Here is a 20,727-nt window from a genome sequence, read left to right as displayed (position 1 = left end):
CTCCAGTCAGTGTCCTTGGTCAAGCCACTGGCTCAGATCTGGAGTTGGTTCCCGGGCGCTGTGATTGGCTGCCCACTGCAATGTGACAATAAAGTACCTTTACCTTAAAAACATAGCTAGTTGTGTGTGTGTACCACATTGGTTTCATCATCACCGCGAGTTTAGTTTGAGTGCAGAGTAGCGCTAGGCTAGAGCGCGCTATCCATTTCACCGTAAAAAGCTCACGTCTGTGCCATCCGATCCGAGCAACAGAAAACGATCACAGCCTTTTTAGTTAGATAACAAGGAAATAGACCATCTACCAAAGCCTAACAAATTGTAAGTCAAACAGCAACAGTCACTAAAAGAACTAGCTACTTAATAGTAGGCTGAGGCTCATTTAAAAATGATGGTAGACTAGCTATAGTCTACTACCATCTGCTAATCCAAGGTTACGGATTTCATTTATTGCTATCTCCGGAATTAGTTAATGAGTCCCTCAATTATCATGTAAACTATGTCTGAATTTCCAGCATGTCTGTTTTTGAATCAACTTACCTGTTGAAATGTAAATTAGGCTACTGCCGATGGTGGGTCTCCCTTCCAAGCAATTTACTAGCGTTGCCAAAGGACCGCTTCGGCTTTTGCCACCCGGAACAACGTCTATTATTAGGCTCGTTCGAGATGAACTGCGCCTCGCCTGTAAAGTAGACGAGAGCAGGCGGCAGCAGCAGGGGGCGGGGACAAAAATCCGCTCTCAAGTCGGACAGTTTTCCAGCTGATTCCAGCAGCCTTCAGGCTGAACAGGAAGTGACACAAACACTGTGGTCCGATTCCGATTTAATAAAATGTTATCAGACCCATATATCAGCTCCTACACAGTCTCCAGTTGATTTTATTATGAAAGAGTAGCTGTCAAAATTCTCTACATGCGATCTGTTGCTGATTTTAATAAACAACAGACTGTAGATGATCCGTAATCTGAACAGATTTAGTCTCTCTGACTTCTAAACATAACTATCAGCCTCACAACATGTGTTCTGTACAGAATAAGCCTTTAAATCAGACAAATAGCAGTTAAAATCCCTCCGATTCAAAATCAATAAAAAAGTTTATATAAAACGTCATGTTAAGTCGATTCTGAAACAATCAGCTGTTCGATCAGCTGAGAGGCCAGCGTTTCCCAGCATGCACTGGGTCCGCCTGCGTCCGCCTGGCTCTTGCAGTTGGTGAAAAGCAACTGCGCTACCTGCGTCTCAGAACTGCGGCCGCCTTGGTCTCGTGAGATTATCGTTGCCCACATGTGCATGACGTCAGAGCAAGTCAGGATCAAGTCGGACACAAATCTAACCGGCATGCATTGGGGGGCGATCGCCGGTGATCGATTCTGCGCAGATATGGCTCATCTCGAACGAGCCTATTGTTGTGACGTCATGGTGAATTGTAGTATAGTAATGATCTCAGGCAGTATGATGTCAGACTTACCAGCTGTTGTGATTGGCCTGATTTCTCTGCTTATTTCTTTTCAGTGCCTAGAGCTGACAGAGGAGGTACCAGTTCATTTTCACATTCACCACATAACACACACACATATGGACCTGACATATTTCAAAAAGATGCAAGTAAAAACGGTTTTGTATGGCAGGGCACCTTTAATAAAATACCTCTACTCTGCATTTTTGGGTCCAAGCCTCGCATTCCTGACAGGTTCTCCTGCTTCCAGTCACGTATTAATGAACTATGTCAACATCCAGGTAACGTATTAGGCTTGGGTTGATTTAAAACAACTCAACAAAGTCAAATACGCGTGGTAATATTCTACCCACAAGTTCTGAAGGCATGGACGTAATGATTTACAGTAAAGATTTATTTTGTGTAGGCATATATTGAATAGTTAAACATACCTCTGTGTGTGCAAAACGTGCTTGCAATACAGTGTTATTTGAGCTTTGCTCCGAATTAAGCAAGCATGTGTGTCTACTCTACTCGCATACCAGTTTTCCATTCTGATTAAAAAGTCACAAAAATGGATCTGTACTGTAACCCTAACCCTAACTTCTCATGACAAAAACCGAATGACACTTACTAAAAGAAGAGTTATGTCATAGACGTTTATGACTTGTTTATAATGTTAATGACACGTTCACGACAGCGTCATGTCACTCTTATGTAGATACCTTCAAGTAAAGTGTAACCGAAGAACATGTGTTTTTTGCTCTCGACAGATCGAAACCAGCTCGACACAAACTTGCAATGACTGCATTTTATTACATTTATTTTGTTTAGGTGGCTGCGATGTAGTGCTCACTTATACATTCATATTCGCTGCAGTAGAAATGCGACTTGAAAATCGGCCGTAATGTTTGTGATTGTGTGACGAATCTGCCGAGAGAGACAGGCAACAACTGCTGCTAGGTAAACACAATATACGAAAACCAGTTATGCCGTTTTTCCATCACATGGTACCTGCTCGACTCACCTCGAATCTACTCGCATTTTTTGGGTTTTTCGTTATGATAACAATTCCCCGATACCTGCCAACAGGGACTTTGTTTAGCATCACCTCCATCGAGGCGAGTGAGGTGAGTCATTCCAAGTGAGCTGAGGCGATACCAAAAGGTAATGTGAAAACCTGCAGACTACTGATTTTATTGATTTCTTTTTTTTTTTTTGGCTGCCTCCAGCTTCTTTAGAAACTTAATGTGTCTTCTGGCAAACAGCCACATGCCGAGAATCAAAAAAACTACACACCTTCCACCTGCATTGGAAGCCTGTGTTTTTATTAAAATTTTATAGTCATACCGGAGACTAGGCAATATAATAAAACCTTGGTTACAACATGTTGACCTTATGTAATGGTCAGAGGATTACAGTTACTACAGTTTATCCACAGGGGAAACATGAATGATGAACATGTCATCCCAATACATTGAACAGATGTTGAGACAATTGAGTGTGGAGCCAAGTGGACCGACGGACATTTTCTTCATTCATGCTGCTAGCTTGGCTAAAAACTGAATTTGATACGTTCATACCATTTAGCAACTTGGCAGTTACCTTCGTTCAAACATTTCCTCAGTATTTAGTTTCAAAAGATATGTCTTTTCTCCTTAACCGTCCACTAAGACTCTAAGAAAGATGAGTCATCATGCTGTTTGCTCTATTTTGTTTTTTATCTGTTCTTGATGACACATGACGAGTCCTCTTTTCTTTTTCCTCCTACGCTTCAAATGAAATTCAGATTATTTACTGTTGGTCAGAGCAGATAATTCTTCAGAAAAACATGATATATGTCGTATTAAGGAGCAACGCTTCCCACCAAAAACAGTCCTGGAATTTGCAGAGGAGTGTTTAACTGGAGTCTGTTTCCACCAAACATTTTGTTTGGGAAAGGCATTACTTCTAATGTAGGTAAATCAAAGGACTGGAATGAAATGCAAAATACAACTTATGCATCTACTGTTAAGATTTGACCCTGTTGACACGTAGCCCTGAAACCCGCTTCAAATGTTATCAGTGAATTAAAATGGGCACCCGAGACCACAATCTTTTCCTAAACCTAACCAAGTTACATTAGTTTTGTTTGCGTTTACAACCCATTCTCACTCCAAACGCGTGAAATATGGACGCTTGGTGCAGTGGCTGTCAGCATCAGATACCGACGTAGAAATCCCCCTTCAGCGTCTGTATGGAACGCACCGGGCAGAGCAGCAGCTATGCGGCGCTGTAAGATGACGTAGTATTAAGAGAGACAACAGTAGAGAGTAGTATATAGAGTAGAGTAGTATGTAGAGAGACAACTGTAGAGAGTAGTATATAGAGTAGAGTAGTAGAGACAACAGTAGAGAGTAGTATATAGAGTAGAGTAGTATGTAGAGAGACAACAGTAGAGAGTAGTATATAGAGTAGAGTAGTAGAGTAGTATGTAGAGAGACAACTGTAGAGAGTAGTATATAGAGTAGAGTAGTATGTAGAGAGACAACAGTAGAGATTAGTATATAGAGTAGAGTAGTAGAGTAGTATGTAGAGAGACAACTGTAGAGAGTAGTATATAGAGTAGAGTAGTAGAGTAGTATGTAGAGAGACAACAGTAGAGAGTAGTGTAGAGTAGTAGAGAGTAGTGTAGAGTAGTAGAGTAGTATGTAGAGAGACAACTGTAGAGAGTAGTATATAGAGTAGAGTAGTAGAGACAACAGTAGAGAGTAGTATGTAGAGAGACAACAGTAGAGAGTAGTATGTAGAGAGACAATTTTCCTAAACCCAACTGTGCTGTTGTTGTCCCATGTGTCACGTAAACGTACCTTTTATAAGCCCACTCTTCTTTATCTAAACCCAACTGTCCCGTTCTTCTTTACCTAAACCCAACTGTCCCGTTCTTCTTTACCTAAACCCAACTGTCCCGTTCTTCTTTACCTAAACCCAACTGTCCCGTTCTTTTTTACCTAAACCCAACTGTCCCATTCTTCTTTACCTAAACCCAACTGTCCCGTTGTTCTTTCCTAAACCCAACTGTCCCGTTCTTCTTTACTTAAACCCAACTGTCCGTTCTTCTTTACCTAAACCCAACTGTCCCGTTTTTCTTTACCTAAACAACTGTCCCATTCTTCTTACTAAACCACGAAACAACCGTTCTTTTTACCTAAACCCAACTGTCCCGTTCTTTTTACCTAAACCCAACTGTCCATTCTTCTTTACCTAAACCCAACTGTCCCTTGTTCTTTCCTAAAACCAACGTCCGTTCTTCTTTACTTAAACCCAACCGTCCTGTTCTTCTTTCCTAAACCCAACTGTCCCGTTCTTCTTTACTTAAACCCAACTGTCCCGTTCTTCTTTACCTAAACCCAACTGTCCCGTTCTTCTTTACCTAAACCCAACTGTCCCATTCTTCTTTACCTAAACCCAACTGTCCCGTTCTTCTTTACCTAAACCCAACTGTCCCGTTCTTTTTTACCTAAACCCAACTGTCCCATTCTTCTTTACCTAAACCCAACTGTCCCGTTGTTCTTTCCTAAACCCAACTGTCCCGTTCTTCTTTACTTAAACCCAACCGTCCTGTTCTTCTTTCCTAAACCCAACTGTCCCGTTCTTCTTTACCTAAACCCAACTGTCCCGTTCTTCTTTACCTAAACCCAACTGTCCCGTTCTTTTTTACCTAAACCCAACTGTCCCATTCTTCTTTACCTAAACCCAACTGTCCCGTTGTTCTTTCCTAAACCCAACTGTCCCGTTCTTCTTTACTTAAACCCAACCGTCCTGTTCTTCTTTCCTAAACCCAACTGTCCCGTTCTTCTTTACTTAAACCCAACTGTCCCGTTCTTCTTTACCTAAACCCAACTGTCCCGTTCTTCTTTACCTAAACCCAACTGTCCCGTTCTTCTTTACCTAAACCCAACTGTCCCGTTCTTCTTTACCTAAACCCAACTGTCCCGTTCTTTTTTACCTAAACCCAACTGTCCCATTCTTCTTTACCTAAACCCAACTGTCCCGTTGTTCTTTCCTAAACCCAACTGTCCCGTTCTTCTTTACTTAAACCCAACCGTCCTGTTCTTCTTTCCTAAACCCAACTGTCCCGTTCTTCTTTACCTAAACCCAACTGTCCCGTTCTTTTTTACCTAAACCCAACTGTCCCATTCTTCTTTACCTAAACCCAACTGTCCCGTTGTTCTTTCCTAAACCCAACTGTCCCGTTCTTCTTTACTTAAACCCAACCGTCCTGTTCTTCTTTCCTAAACCCAACTGTCCGTTCTTCTTTACCTAAACCCAACTGTCCCGTTCTTCTTTACCTAAACCCAACTGTCCCGTTCTTCTTTACCTAAACCCAACTGTCCCGTTCTTTTTTACCTAAACCCAACTGTCCCATTCTTCTTTACCTAAACCCAACTGTCCCGTTGTTCTTTCCTAAACCCAACTGTCCCGTTCTTCTTTACTTAAACCCAACTGTCCCGTTCTTCTTTACCTAAACCCAACTGTCCCGTTCTTCTTTACCTAAACCCAACTGTCCCGTTCTTCTTTACCTAAACCCAACTGTCCCGTTGTTCTTTCCTAAACCCAACTGTCCCGTTCTTCTTTATTTAAACCCAACTGTCCCGTTCTTCTTTACCTAAACCCAACTGTCCCGTTCTTCTTTACCTAAACCCAACTGTCCCGTTCTTGTACTGCGTGTCACTGAAACGTACCTTTTTATAAGCCCACCCACCATCTTTTCCTAAACCTAACTGCGTCAAAAGTGACGCCAACAGTCCCGATCCAGCACGTTTAGTTAAAGTGTGTAAACGGCCGTTTGAACATACTAGTAGGTGTAGCAGACCCATTCCAACCAACATCTATGAGGCTGATAAGCACTGATAACGCCCATTCAATGCAGTGAAAACATACAAAACGTGCACGCCTGAAATGATTTTCATCTTATCAGAATGAAACGGTGCATTGTAAGACAAGGCAAGTTTATTTATAGGCCTATAGCACATGTCAGCGCCAAGGCTGTTTAAGGGGGAAACATTACTGGCAAAACCACAATTTTTTTCAGTTTTTGAGCTATTCTGCTTCCATAGCCTGTCTTTTCTTTTAGGGGGAAAACATCCAAAATACACTTATGTCTTTTTGAGTCTGTACATTTCACCAAATGTTAGCATTAGATAATGCCTTGTTTGCTGTTCATTTAATGTCGCACCATTCCCTCTGCCCCTATTCTTCCCCTCTGACTCTGTTGACTTGGTCTGCTTGTCCAGTACCATGTTTTTATGTGACAACTTTACCACTATCTCTGGTGTACTACAAGACTCCAATTTTGGACAGAGAAGCAACGAATCGTACAAGAAAACTCTTAAGCACAAATGTTTAATTGTTTTATTACTGTTGATGTCAGGGAATGTACAGCCCAACCCAGGCCCAGATACCCCTATAAGTTTTAATACCCCGGCAGATTTTAAAGAAAGATCTGGTCTTGGGTTCTTTCATTTGAACGTATGCAGTCTTGTTCCTAAAATGGATATGTTGCACATCTGGGCGCACTCTACAGACGCTGATGTATTTGTCTTGTCTGAAACCTGTTTGAGTAAATCGGTTTCAGATAAAGTAATTAATATTACTGGTTACAATGTTTTTAGGAGTGATCACCCAAATAGAGGTGGGGGTGTAGCAATCTACATCAAAAATCAATACCAAGTTAATGTACTGCTGTCAAAATCAATAGTCAAACTGTTTGAATTCCTAGCCTTGGACCTCGAAGTCTCTAAATCACTTAATATAAAGGTTGTTGGTTGTTATAGGACACCTTCAGCTGTCAGCAGTGCTCTGCCCTCCTTAATGCAACTCCTTTCAGATTTTAACTCTAAGGAATTAGTAGCCTTTGGAGATCTTAACTGGACCTGGTTGCAACCAGCATCTGATGATTTCAGAGCTTACTGTGACTCATTAAATCTCTTTCAGATTGTTGACAGTCCCACACAGCCAAACTTTAAAAACCCGGAAAAATCATCCCTAATAGACGTGATTTTAACTAATGTTCCTCACAAGTACTCAACTGCTTCATCACCACAGTCAGAAATACCAAAATTCCTAAAACCAAACCACACATTATAGTCAAGCGTAACCTGAAGCACTTCTCAGAACAAGAATTCCTTAATGACTGATCAAATTACGATTGGGAAAAAATTAACACCAGTACAGATGCCGAAAGTGCCTGGAGCCTTTTTTATGAGGGGTTTACCAATATAATTAATAAGTATGCTCCGTTAAAGAAATACAGAGTCAAAGGCCGAAACAATGTTTGGTTTTCATCTGACTTAGAAATTACCCTCCATGAGCGCAATGTTGCATGGGCAAAAGCCAGAAAATCAAATCAGGACTCTGACTGGCTGGTCTTCAGACAGTTGCGCAATGCGTGTACTCTTAAAATTAGAAAAGCCAAAGCTGACCACTCATAACCTCAATAACCTGTCAAAATTTTGGAAAACTATCAAATCATTAACAGAAAGTAGTATTGTGATGGACTCTCAAAAAGTCACTGACAAGGCCAAAATGCTTGACTGTTTCAACGAACATTTCATCGCTTCAGGATTTTTATTTGATTCAGTCAGTTCCCAGCATGACTATTCCTCTACAGTTGAGACTGTTGATCTAGATCCTCCTAGCCAGTCTTTTAGTTTTAGTCCTATCACTGCTTCAGAAGTAAATAAAGCCCTCAAGCACTTGGACGCAACTAAATCCGCAGGTCCTGATAAACTGGATCCCTACTTTTTAAAGCTAGCAGGGAATTTTATTGCCGTGCCCTTAACCAATATTTTTAATCTGTGCTTGAACACAAATGACATCCCTCCCATTTGGAAATCAGCCTTTGTGGTTCCCATGCTAAAAGGTGGTGACCCTTCGATCTTAAATAACTACAGACCAATCTCCAAACTCTGTGTCCTGGCCAAGGTTCTAGAATCACTTGTCAGTGATCAGTTAAAGAATTTTTTTAATAGTCATAATATTTTATCTGACTTCCAATCTGGTTTTAGAAAAGGGCATAGTACAACATCAGCAGCTCTTAAGGTTTTAAACGATTTTATTGAAGCTACGGACAACAAGCAGCATTGTGCAGCCCTTTTTATTGACCTTTCGAAGGCATTTGATACAGTGGACCACACAGTACTTAAACAGAGACTGTATAGGGCTGGGCTTTGTGAACAAACTGTTGGCTGGTTTGTTAACTACCTTACAGATAGAACTCAGTGTGTTGAGGCGGTGGGTAGCACTTCTCGCTACGTAAAAATAACAAAAGGTGTGCCTCAGGGGTCAGTCCTGGAGCCACTGTTATTCATCCTCTACATCAATAATATTGATCATACTGGCCCTCATTTATCAACCTAACGTAGAAACCAGCGCAGATATGAGCGCAGAAATCATCTTACGACAGGCTTCACGTGGGATTCATGAAAAGTTCGTATCACACCAATCAGAGCGTAAGAATGGTCGTACATTGATAAATGCGGCGGCTGGAAACGATCGTCATTTAAATGTCACGCCCCAATATATTCTCGGTTTTGAGGCCTCGCCCCTACAATTTACGACATGGCGAGACGTAATCCGGCTGAGAAGCGGAACTTTTCAGAGGTGGAGATTGAAACCCTGATATCTCCGGTTCATTTGCACTAACGTGTGTACTATTTGTCAGCCTGAAAACTGGTAATAAAGGCTGGAGAAAGGAAAGGAATGGAAGGAGATCACTGATGCGTTCAACAGTGTTGCCGTAATAAATCGGACTCCAGCTGAAGTTTAGCCTATTTAATTTATACATCCTTGACACATTTTTCTATAGTCCTAATAGTAATATACAGGCTTCTATTGCAATCTATTAGGCCTACATGTAGTTGTACCTATAATTAAATAAACACACGGTAGCGGAGTTTATGCAGTGTCTTTTATTTCACTCCTGTTTTTTTTCATGAGTCAGAACGAGGCAACAGCTGAGGGACAGCGCTTGTCCTCCGCCCCACGTGCTGGACCACCACCCCGACCCTGTCTCCTGACAGCAGAGGGGCTGGAAAAACAAGCCGAAATTACTCGATCAATGGCAGAAATAAATCATTCACTTGAAAGAGAAACAAAAACCTGAAGAATAAATAAAAATGTTGTGCATCGTCATGTTTCCTGTATTGAATATCATTGCCAAACATAACATTATAGGCTACCTTTTAAAAGTGAGGAATAATATCCTGTCTCCTTCGTATAGCCCCCAGTTGGGGCTGTTCTGGACACTTCTCTCTGGGCATCAGGTCATCTGGCTCCATCGCTACATTTATGGCACCGTGTTTTCCTGTGCGATGTTGTGCAGAACCCCACAGGCTAAAACAATGTTGCAGACCGGCGCATAGAGGTCTTCTAAAAGAGCCAGATCTGCCATTGCTGACACGTGATCAACTGATGACTTCTCCTTCTCCTGTTAAACTGATTATATGCCGCACCGCAAGTCCACACTGAATCGAAAACTTGCGTACACGAGTTCAGACCAGACGTGAGATTTGATCGCAGCCTACGCTCACGTTCAAATTGATAAATGCCGAGCTTTGTGTAGGAATCGGCGTACGCCCATCGTACGCCTGTTTTAGGTCGTACACACGTTTCATAAATGAGGGCCAATGTGTCGAACGTAAAATTTAATTTTTATGCTGATGACACTGTAATATATTGCTCAGCACCCACCGCAGACCAGGCCCTCTCTCAGTTACAACTTGCTTTCAACACGCTTCAACGTAATCTCTATGATTTAAAACTTGTTTTAAATGCAGATAAAACTAAAGTCATGCTTTTTTCAAATTCAAAATTTAAATCAAATCTGCCTTCAATCCTCACTTCTCATAGTACAAAAATTGAATGTGTATCTAAGTACAGATATCTTGGTATTTTAATTGATGAATCTATTTATTTTAACCTTCATATTGAGCAGCTAGCTAAAAGATTAAAACTTAAATTAGGGTTTTATTTCAGAATCAAATCCTGCCTCTCGTTCGAATCTAGAAAGAGGCTGGTCAATGCCACTTTTATGTCTGTACTTGACTTTAGTGATGTTTTATACATGCATGCTTCGTCTAAAAGTTTACATGCACTGGACACTGTACACCATGGAGCTCTGAGGTTCATCACTGGTATGAAAGCCCTCACTCACCACTGTGAACTATATGAACGTGTTGGATGGCCTTCTTTATCAACACGAAGACTTCAACACTGGCACACTCTCATATACAAGGCTATTTTAGGTCTCCTTCCATCCTACCTTCTGACCTATATCAGTGTAAACAGTACTGGGACTTACAATCTTCGTTCCCAGGATCTTTTCCTTATGTTTGTTCCAAAGGTTAGAACTGAGCTGGGGAAAAAGGCATTTAAGTTTGCTGCTCCCTCTGCCAAGTTACAGAAATCCCTGAAACTTACTGAACTGGTCTCATTGGTCGCTTTTAAGAGAATGTTGTTTGACTTGGAGGCAGCCACATCTGGCTGTAGATGTTTTACCTGATGTGTTTGGGATTCTGGTTGACTCTGGATTTGCTGTTTCAGTTGTTTTATATTTTTAGTGTTTTTGTGTATTTTGTATTTGCATGTACACTCTTGAAAAAGAGATTTTTAATCTCAATGAGTTTCTTCCTGGTTAAATAAAGGTTAAATAAAAAAAAATAAAGAAATATTGAAACATACGAATTTCGGAAAAGTTGTAATACTAAAATACATGTCTAGTAAGTAATCAACTGGGGAAGTTAAATGTTGATATGTGTTAGTTTAAAGTTTTTAACCTATTTAACTGTAATGTCTTGCAAATTGTCTGATAGTCATGTCTTTCATAGCAGCCTTGCCCCGTCCAATGTAAATACAGATAAGAAATTCTTCACTTAATAGGATAATGAAATAGTGTTAAGGACTTAAGGATAAATCAGATCATTGGCAGAGGTCTTTTTACACTAATGAGGACATATGACATTTATTTTAGCTAATAAAATACTTAAAACTCTACACAGTGTACTTTTAAAAGAAGTTAGAGTTGCAGGGGCCCTGCAGCATCCTGTTTTTGAGATATGTGGAGCATAAAAACTGAACGCTCCTTCTCCGTGTGTAGTTTTGACTCGGTGGACAAAAAGCAGACCTGCCCCAGACGCCCTGAGAGGTCTGGGTGGTTTATATTATAACTGCAGATCAGAAATAAACTACTCAGTGCTTTATAAACAGTAGTGTTTTGAAATCAATTCTCCGAGAGACAGGAAGCCAGTGTAAAGACTTCAGAACTGGAGTGATGTGAAGATAAAAGCATGGACACATTTTGCCAAATCTTGATGAAACATAAGTTCTTAAATCCATCATACTTACTTAATTGTAATTGTAAACTCATTATGTTGTTTTCCATAATCTGAGCCTGTGGAAGCATGTAAATGTTTAACAGAAAAGGCCCCAAAGTAGTTACTTTTGTTGCACCTCAGGTACTGTACATGCCGCCCTGCATTTCTCTACAAATAATGTTGGTGTACGTCACAAATAAAACACTTGAATCATACATATATTGTATGCAGGACTTTTACTGTCAACGGAGTATTTTAACATTGTAGTTTCACCACAATTACTTAAGTAAAAAATCTGAATACTTCCACCGCTGTATCTGTTTCCAAACACATACATCTCATCCATTCCTCCATCGTATGTGCAGCGAGGTGTGCCGTTTATCAGCAGTAGGGACACAAAGCATACATACACCCACTTAACGCACCGAAGTCTATTTATTTGACATTGTTTTAACTGTTGGCTGTTAACCCTTGAGTTGTCTTCCCATCGACTATGCAACTTTTTTAGTGTTCTGGGTCAAAATATGACAATCCCTGATATTTTTTAAGCATTTTTTCAACGTTATTTGTCAATTATTTTCTTCAAATGCTACAAAATTGAATTAAACTCCCAAATTTAATTAAAGAAATGAACTGAACGTTTATTTTAGGTCGTATGGAACCATGCACGTTACTTCTTTTTGACAAGATTGGTTGAAAAAAAAACAAATTTCTGATATATAAACTTTTTGAAAAAGGGTCAAATTTGACCCGAGAACAACAGGAGAATTAACAAATGAATAAATTAATACATTTTAAACATGAGAATAGGACATAGGCATATGGATTTCATTTTTTTGCCCTTTGTTTGCCACTTTCATTTTTAATGGTTTCACATACCATCTAATGAAACACAGATATCATAGTTTGGCCTCTGAATCCTGAATATACTGTAGACTTGAGACGCCTCCGAGGCCTTGAAGGCCCGGTAGGCCGTCCACCCATCCATATTCACATCAGAGCTATCAGGCTGCTGTTCCTGGTCACCGGTAGTTGCCGTCTTCTCGTCCGATTCCCCCTGCTTCTTGTATATGTCGTTAAGGGACTCGCCTTGGAGGAACCTGCATACATCACCGAAGTCATCATCCTGCCCCCACCACTTCCAGTCGATGCCGGTATCGGTGGAATCGGCTTCGCTTTCACAGGTAGCTTGTGATCCATCGGTGACGAATAAATCATTGGACTCCCACCACTCCCAGTCGAGATCGATATTGTGGGACTCTAAGTCATTATGTGATCCATTGTAGATGACTTTACTGTTCAACTCTTCATCCGACTCCCCCTGCTTCCAGTCCACGGCTTCACTGTCGGATTCCCCTTCGCTCTCTGAGTCATTTCGTGGTCCATCTGTGCCATTGCTATCACAGCTGTTAGGTTGGGGTTCGTTGTCTCTTGTAGTCGATGACCCATCATCTGACTCCCCCTGTTTCCAGTCCACGGCTTCACTGACCGACGCAATATTGTGAGACTTTTCTTCGCTTTGGGAGTCATGTGATCGTTTAGTGGCGACTTGACTGTTTGACTCCTCATCAAACTTCCCCTGCTTGTTCTTGAGGTCTTTTCTGACGTAATCGCCTTTGCTTTGAGAGTTGTTTTCTGATCCATTTATGACGGCTTGACTGTTTGACTCGCCATTCATTTCAGAGCTGTCCGGTTCGTTGTCTCTTGTAGTCGACCACTCACCATCTGACTCTCCCTGATTACAGTGGATAACTTCACTGATGGACTCAATATTGTGAGACTCTTGTTTGCTTCCAGAGTCATTATCTGATCCACTGGTGACGACTTGACTGCTTGACTCCTCACTAGACTCCCCCTGCTTCCAGTCGATGTCTTTACTGTCGGATCCGCCTTTGCTTTCAGAGTCCTTATCTGATTCCTGGGAGCTGAATGCATCATTTAACTCATCATTCACATCAGAGCTGTCCAGTTGGGGTTCCTTATCACTTGTGGTTGAAAACTCCTCATCTGACTCCTCTTTACTTTACTTTGCTTTTGGTGCTTTTGGATTTAGTTTTGAAGAAACCCTTGATTGTCTTCCAAAACGACCGCTTGTTCGGGCGGGTTTCTCCAGAGCAGATCTCGGCCTGCGTGGGAAGGTCTTTTGAGTTTACTTTATCTTCTTGGATATCCATGTTCTTTAGCTTTGCCAGTAAAATAAATACTTGTTGCAGACAGATGTCTCTGTGTGTGTGTGTATTTGACCAACAGTTCAACAAGTGTGAAATGTCAACATGTTTCATGTATATGTTGACTGATCAAAGGCAGAAATTATGTCACACGGAATCTCGGACCAAGGTTAAAAAATGGGTTCCAACAGGAAATGATGTCACACTCTGTTGACTGTTTCCTAAGCTCTGCAACCCCATAGTTACTTTTGCTATGCCTGCCACAGGAAGGGATGGAACTGTAAAAAAAAACAACATGAAATTAATCTCTGTCCCACAAAGCGTGTGAATAACTATCCTACAAATATTTGGGGTCAGCGCTATGTTCCGACATTTCTAAGATTTCTCTTACAATTAGGCCTATGTTAGGTTTAGGGATACATTCCATCTGTAGTCCATTCCTACTGGATAATAGGTTGGGTGTAATTGGCTACCAAATTGGGAGAAAGGGGGATACAATCTGATATAAATTTATGAAAAAGGAAATGTAAGAACAGAGTGCCTAATTTTGAAAGAAATCTTAGAAATGTAGGAACATAGGGCCTAAATTTCAGTGAAAAAAAAAAAATTCTTGAAAAAAAGAAATGTGGGAACATAATGCTGTGGGAACATAGGCATGCTCCCAAATATTTAGGCCCACATAAATACAAAAGAAATATAACAGAGTTTTTTTTTCTTCTTTTGTAGCAAAAAGCTACTTTTCACAAACACATGTCACATGTAGCAGCTATTTTTCGCATAACGTAACATAACATTTTCAGTTTTTTGCTCACCAGCCACTGTGGCTACTAGTTTTCCAAAGCTACTAGCCACTCAGCATCTTCACTAGCCGCTATTTTGTGCAAAATTACGTTTGATTCGGTTTTATTGGAATTAAGTTGACTATGGTGTGCTACAATTGACTTAAAGACCCAGATCAACAACCCTGTTAAACCACCACTAAAAATATAACAACATCAAGTATTCAGCTCTGATTTTGTGTGTAAAGATCCTTTATGTATGAAAACATGCAACCGAATAAGACACGGATATAAAAAGAGTAGCTTCTTATTGCATAGGCTAGGTGGTGCATGGGGTGGAGAAGATTAGCTGAAAGTAGTTGAAAGTGATTTGTTCGCGTGTCACTTAGCAGCCGGCACGCGCCCTCAGGTGACGGGAAGTGGAGCGCACAGACCAAATGTCCTGCTAAATTGTCCTGCTGCACTCTCTCTCTTTGTACTTCTTCTACAAACCTATACCTTATACAGTCTGTGACCTGTACAGACGCAACCGTTGTTTCCTCAGCTTGCAACCAATGTCTTGAGAAACCTGTATTCGTTCGCAGTAAATTGATCCTGAATCAGTCTGAAACACTCAGCTTCTGGATAGTTTTCACAGTGGAAGTATCGGCACTAATAGAAACATTCCCTGTAATATAATTTGTCAGTTCAGACATCCAGATGTTCTGTGTGTGTGTGTGTGTTCCCAAATGACCCCTTGACCCCTCGTTAGCGGTCGGTTTGTGTCAGCCCAGTCTATACCCACAACGATCCACTTCCGGGATGGCTCTCGTTCTGCCAGAAATTCCTCTTCAGGAATGTCCGTTTCCAGATGTCCGTCCCCTTCCTCTTTCTTTGTGTTGGTGTTCTAAACTCCAGGGGATTTATGAGGACATAGGCGCCGATTTATGTTTTCCTCCGTGGGTGCTCACGGGTGCACGGCCTTTCAAAAAAACAAGTACTCAACGTTTGCATTTCAGAACCTTAGGAAACAGACAGCGGCCGACACGAACACACACAGCTGTAAAGTAGGCTATCTTTCAACTCAGGACAGCGCCACTTCTCACAAATACAGATAGGATTGGAGATGAGAAGTTGAACTGACACGTAACCGCGATCAGCTTCGTGGGAAATTAAGAATCAATGCCACCGACATAACCAATCACACTATGACAGACGCTCCACTTAGCACCAACTGGGATGTTTAATTTTAAATGAATGCAGCCTACTGGCAGCCTGGCACACGTGGGTGCTCAGTATTTCTGCGCCTATGTATGAGGATGTATGTATGGTTAACTGCTCCTCAGATCTCTGCAGGGTAAATCCAGACAGCTAGCTAGACTATCTGTCCAATCTGAGTTTTCTGTTGCACGACTAAAACAGCTTTTGAACGTAAACACGTTCCACCAAAACAAGTTCCTTCCAGAGGCTATTCTGCAGAGGCACCGTGGCTCCGTCTGGCGCTTAGCGCCACCCAAGACGATTGTGATTGGTTTAAAGAAATGCCAATAAACCAGACCACGCTTTTCTCCCATCCAGGAATGCTGTTTGAACTCGCCAGACCTTCCTCTGCAGCGCTGTGGAGGAAAGTCTGGCAAAGCGAGACTAGTGTCAGCCTGATCTCACAGAAATACTCACACGAAATTGGGGCAAGTTAAGTTTAGTGGTCTTTGCAGTTAGATTTAGCAGACAAAAGGTGACTCGGAGCCGGGTACTTGTATGAAACAAGCTAAACTGAAGTGTCTGCACACACACTGTTGTACCATAATGATTCTTACATTCTCATGTTGATAAGTACATTCTCCCCCGTTTTCACCTCAAATGGTTTGGACCAACAGGGTCATAAGGATCAATCTGAGGGAGCAGAGGGCGAGAAGTATTCATGATAAATAAAATAATCACATTATAATTATAACATTCTTGTTTTTCAGACACATTTTTACGCTTTCCGGGGAAAACACAAGACTTGCGCCCAGCCAATGCGTGTTTAAACCCAAACCACAATCTTAAAGTGCCCATATTATGAAAAAAACACCTTTTCTGGGATTTGGGGTGTTATTTTGTGTCTCTGGTGCTTCCACACGCATGCAAACTTTGAAAAAAAAACATCCATGCTGTTCTTAGTGAGATACGGTTTCTGAATGTGTCCTGCCTTCACAGGGTGAAAAGAGGAGCTGCAACAATGTGCAGTACAACAAAAATATGGTGTTTTTTGAAAATTAAACCATGTAAATCTATTCTGATACAACCTTAAAATACAATTATGAACCTGAAAATGAGCATAATATGGGAGCTTTAACAAGTCAACAAATTCAAATACCTTGGACTCACTTTAGAAAATAGCCTCACTTTTGATCAACACGTCACCGATATCCACAAATGATCTCAGCGAAGATTACATGTCATCTGTAATCTAGACTGTGGTCATAACATCTACATTTTATAACTTATTCCCTGTCATATACTGTTCTGTTAATATTTAATATTAAGGTACTGCACTGTTCACTTTTGCACTACCACCATTGCACACACTCTACCATATAGCAGCTTATCATGGTCATTGCATCACATGCTCAGTCCATACCTGACCTTTGTAATCACTTCACAAATTGTTAACTATTTAAATTTCTGATTTAAAAATCTAACTTCTAAATTTCCCTTGGGATGAATAAAGTATCTATCTATCTATCCATCCATCCATCCATCTATCCATCTATCTATCCATCTATCCATCTATCTATCTATCCATCATCTATCTATCTATCCATCATCTATCCATCCATCCATCCATCCATCTATCCATCTATCTATCCATCTATCCATCTATCTATCTATCCATCATCTATCTATCTATCCATCATCTATCCATCCATCCATCTATCCATCTATCTATCCATCTATCTATCTATCTATCCATCTATCTATCTATCCATCATCTATCTATCTATCCATCATCTATCCATCCATCCATCTATCCATCTATCTATCTATCCATCTATCTATCTATCCATCATCTATCTATCTATCCATCATCTATCCATCCATCCATCCATCTATCCATCTATCTATCCATTTATCTATCCATCTATCTATCCATCTATCTATCTATCTATCTATCTATCTATATATCTATCTATCCATCTATCTATCTATCCATCCATCTATCTATCCATCATCTATCCATCCATCTATCCATCTATTCATCCATCCATCTATCCATCATCTATCCATCCATCCATCCATCTATCCATCTATCTATCCATTTATCTATCCATCTATCTATCCATCTATCTATCTATCTATCTATCTATCTATCTATATATCTATCTATCCATCTATCTATCCATCCATCCATCTATCTATCCATCATCCATCCATCCATCTATCCATACATCCATCCATCCATCATCCATCTATCATCTATCCATCTACCCATCCATCCATCTATCCATCCATCTATTCATCCATTTACCTATCCATCCATCTATCCATCTATCATCCATCTATCCATATATCCATCTATCCATCTATCCATCCATATATCCATCTATCCATCCATCTATTTCTTCCATCATCCATCTATCCATCTATCCATCCATCCATCTATCCATCCATCTATCCATCCATCTATCTACCTATCCATCCATCTATCCATCTATCATCCATCTATCCATCTATCCATCTATCCATCTATCCATCTATCCATCCATATATCCATCCATCTACCCATCTATCCATCCATCTATCCATCCATCTATCTATCCATCCATCCATCTATCCATCTATCCATCCATCTATCCATCTATCTATCTATCTGAACTCAGAGCACCTACTGTTGCCCCACACCTCCTATACTGTTACTTTATAAAACCCTACTCCTGCTGTACCTGTTTCTATATATGCTCACCATCCCTAACAAAAACAAGCTCACCAAGATCACACACATCTCCTCCAAAATGATCAGCTCCCCTACACCCAACATCTCAAACCTGAACGATAGAGCCATCATACGCCTTGCCCTCGCAATTGTCAGTAGTCATGTTTCCATCTAATTGTCAAGGGGAATTTTAAGCAAACTTTTCAAAATGTCGCAAAAAAGAAAATGCGAATTAGAAGCGTTTCCATCGACTGGTTTAGAGCGAATAAACTAGACTACGCAAAGCGTAGTTTCCAGGACTGTGTTCGATTGAACAAATTCTTAGTCGACTAAACACTCATTCAATTGTATCGACTAATCGATTAGTTGATTTAATCGACAGATCTGTAAATCTGAGTTTCTCCGCAAAGAGTCATGCAAAAGGATGCATATATTGAATAAGATAACACCTCGTTTGCATATTTAAACACAACATTTCAGAAAACGTGTAATACAACAAATAACTGCCTTAATGAAAGTAATTAAAGTAGGTTTCACGGTGATAACTGTGAGGTCAAATGTCAACCCTTAATTCTTGTGTTTACCAGAGATGTGCTTGTATGTTTCTTGGAAATAAGTCATTCAGCATGAAAAAAGCATAAAACATGACTAATGGACTAAAGAAATCTAAGCTGACTAAGACCAAAATGACGGATGCCCTAGTAGTTTCGTCACAAGTTGACGTTACGCGTGGTTGTAGATTGCAAACCAGCTTGCTAAATCAAAGAGTTTAGAAGCTAAGTTCTTTGGCTAAATGGAGAGGAGAGAGGTAGCATTGGACACGTTGGCCACCTGTGCAGAAGACAGGGTTGTGGCAGAGACATTTTGGTGTCAGCGAGACAACCGTTCACCGCTGTGTATACGCGCGGTGTGCAGGCCCATACCATTCAAGCTGTTGAACCAATTCGTCAATTTACCCGACGTGGCTGAGGCCAACCCTTGTCTCACCCAAAAATGTACAAATAACACTGGTTTACAAATTTGAAAATACGTGCAAAGTCACATACTGCGTGCAGTAGATCCACAGAGAGCTCCAATAAGAGTGCATATAACATGCACCGGTCTACTTAGTATTATCGGAGCACTCTGCGTATCTACTGCACGCAGAATGTGACTTTGGCGTACATATTGCACGTATTTTTTAAACGCTTTTGGGTGAGACACAACGTGTCTGAGGCACAGGCTACAGCGCACCACAACTCCACTATGCACCTCCCGATCCTTCCCCCATCCGATGGATACCGGGACTATAATCATGTGAGTTATATGTTCGCTACATCACGACTTATTCAGCAACAAACCATGTAAACCTATATTGTTACAACCACGAACACTGTGCAACCAGTAACCAGTAACGTAGCTCCAACACAGCGTTCGTGATTCGACTGCTCATCACTGTTATCAAAGATGGCGGCCGCATGTAAACATTAGCGCTACTGTCTTTTTAATCTATCTTTGTAATGAATTGTCTGTACACTTACAAAGTTCTCAATGCTTTGGTTTGTATGTAGGGACTACCATTTAAGTGTGGTAATATTTTAAGCCTTGTTACTGGTGTAGAAATAGTGATTTACCCTCTGCCCTGAAAGCTAGCGTTAGCAGCTAAACACCGGTTTGCGGCAGCTAGTTTCAAGCTACAGACACATTCGATTAGCATGAAAACAGATAGAGAGAGAGAGAACGTTCGACTAGGTACACATATGTTATTAAAGGTCCCATGACATGGTGCTCTTTGGATGCTTTTATATAGACCTTAGTGGTCCCCTAATACTGTATCTGAAGTCTCTTTTATATAGACCTTAGTGGTCCCCTAATACTGTATCTGAAGTCTCTTTTATATAGACCTTAGTGGTCCCCTAATACTGTATCTGAAGTCTCTTTTATATAGACCTTAGTGGTCCTCTAATACTGTATCTGAAGTCTCTTTTATATAGGCCTTAGTGGTCCCCTAATACTGTATCTGAAGTCTCTTTTATATAGACCTTAGTGGTCCCCTAATACTGTATCTGAAGTCTCTTTTATATAGACCTAGTGGTCCTCTAATACTGTATCTGAAGTCT

General features: G+C 40.7%; 1 protein-coding gene across 1 annotated transcript in view; it reads left to right on the top strand.

The window, feature by feature from the left end:
* The window catches only part of il15l (interleukin 15, like), a 52,172-nt gene that overhangs the window by 16,333 nt on the left and 15,112 nt on the right, over nt 1-20,727 (top strand). The gene's annotated exons all lie outside the window — the stretch shown is intronic.

This window comes from Perca fluviatilis, chromosome 2, assembly GCF_010015445.1.
Source record: "Perca fluviatilis chromosome 2, GENO_Pfluv_1.0, whole genome shotgun sequence".
NCBI classification, from domain to species: domain Eukaryota; kingdom Metazoa; phylum Chordata; class Actinopteri; order Perciformes; family Percidae; genus Perca; species Perca fluviatilis.
This window is presented reverse-complemented; position numbering and strand designations above follow the sequence as displayed.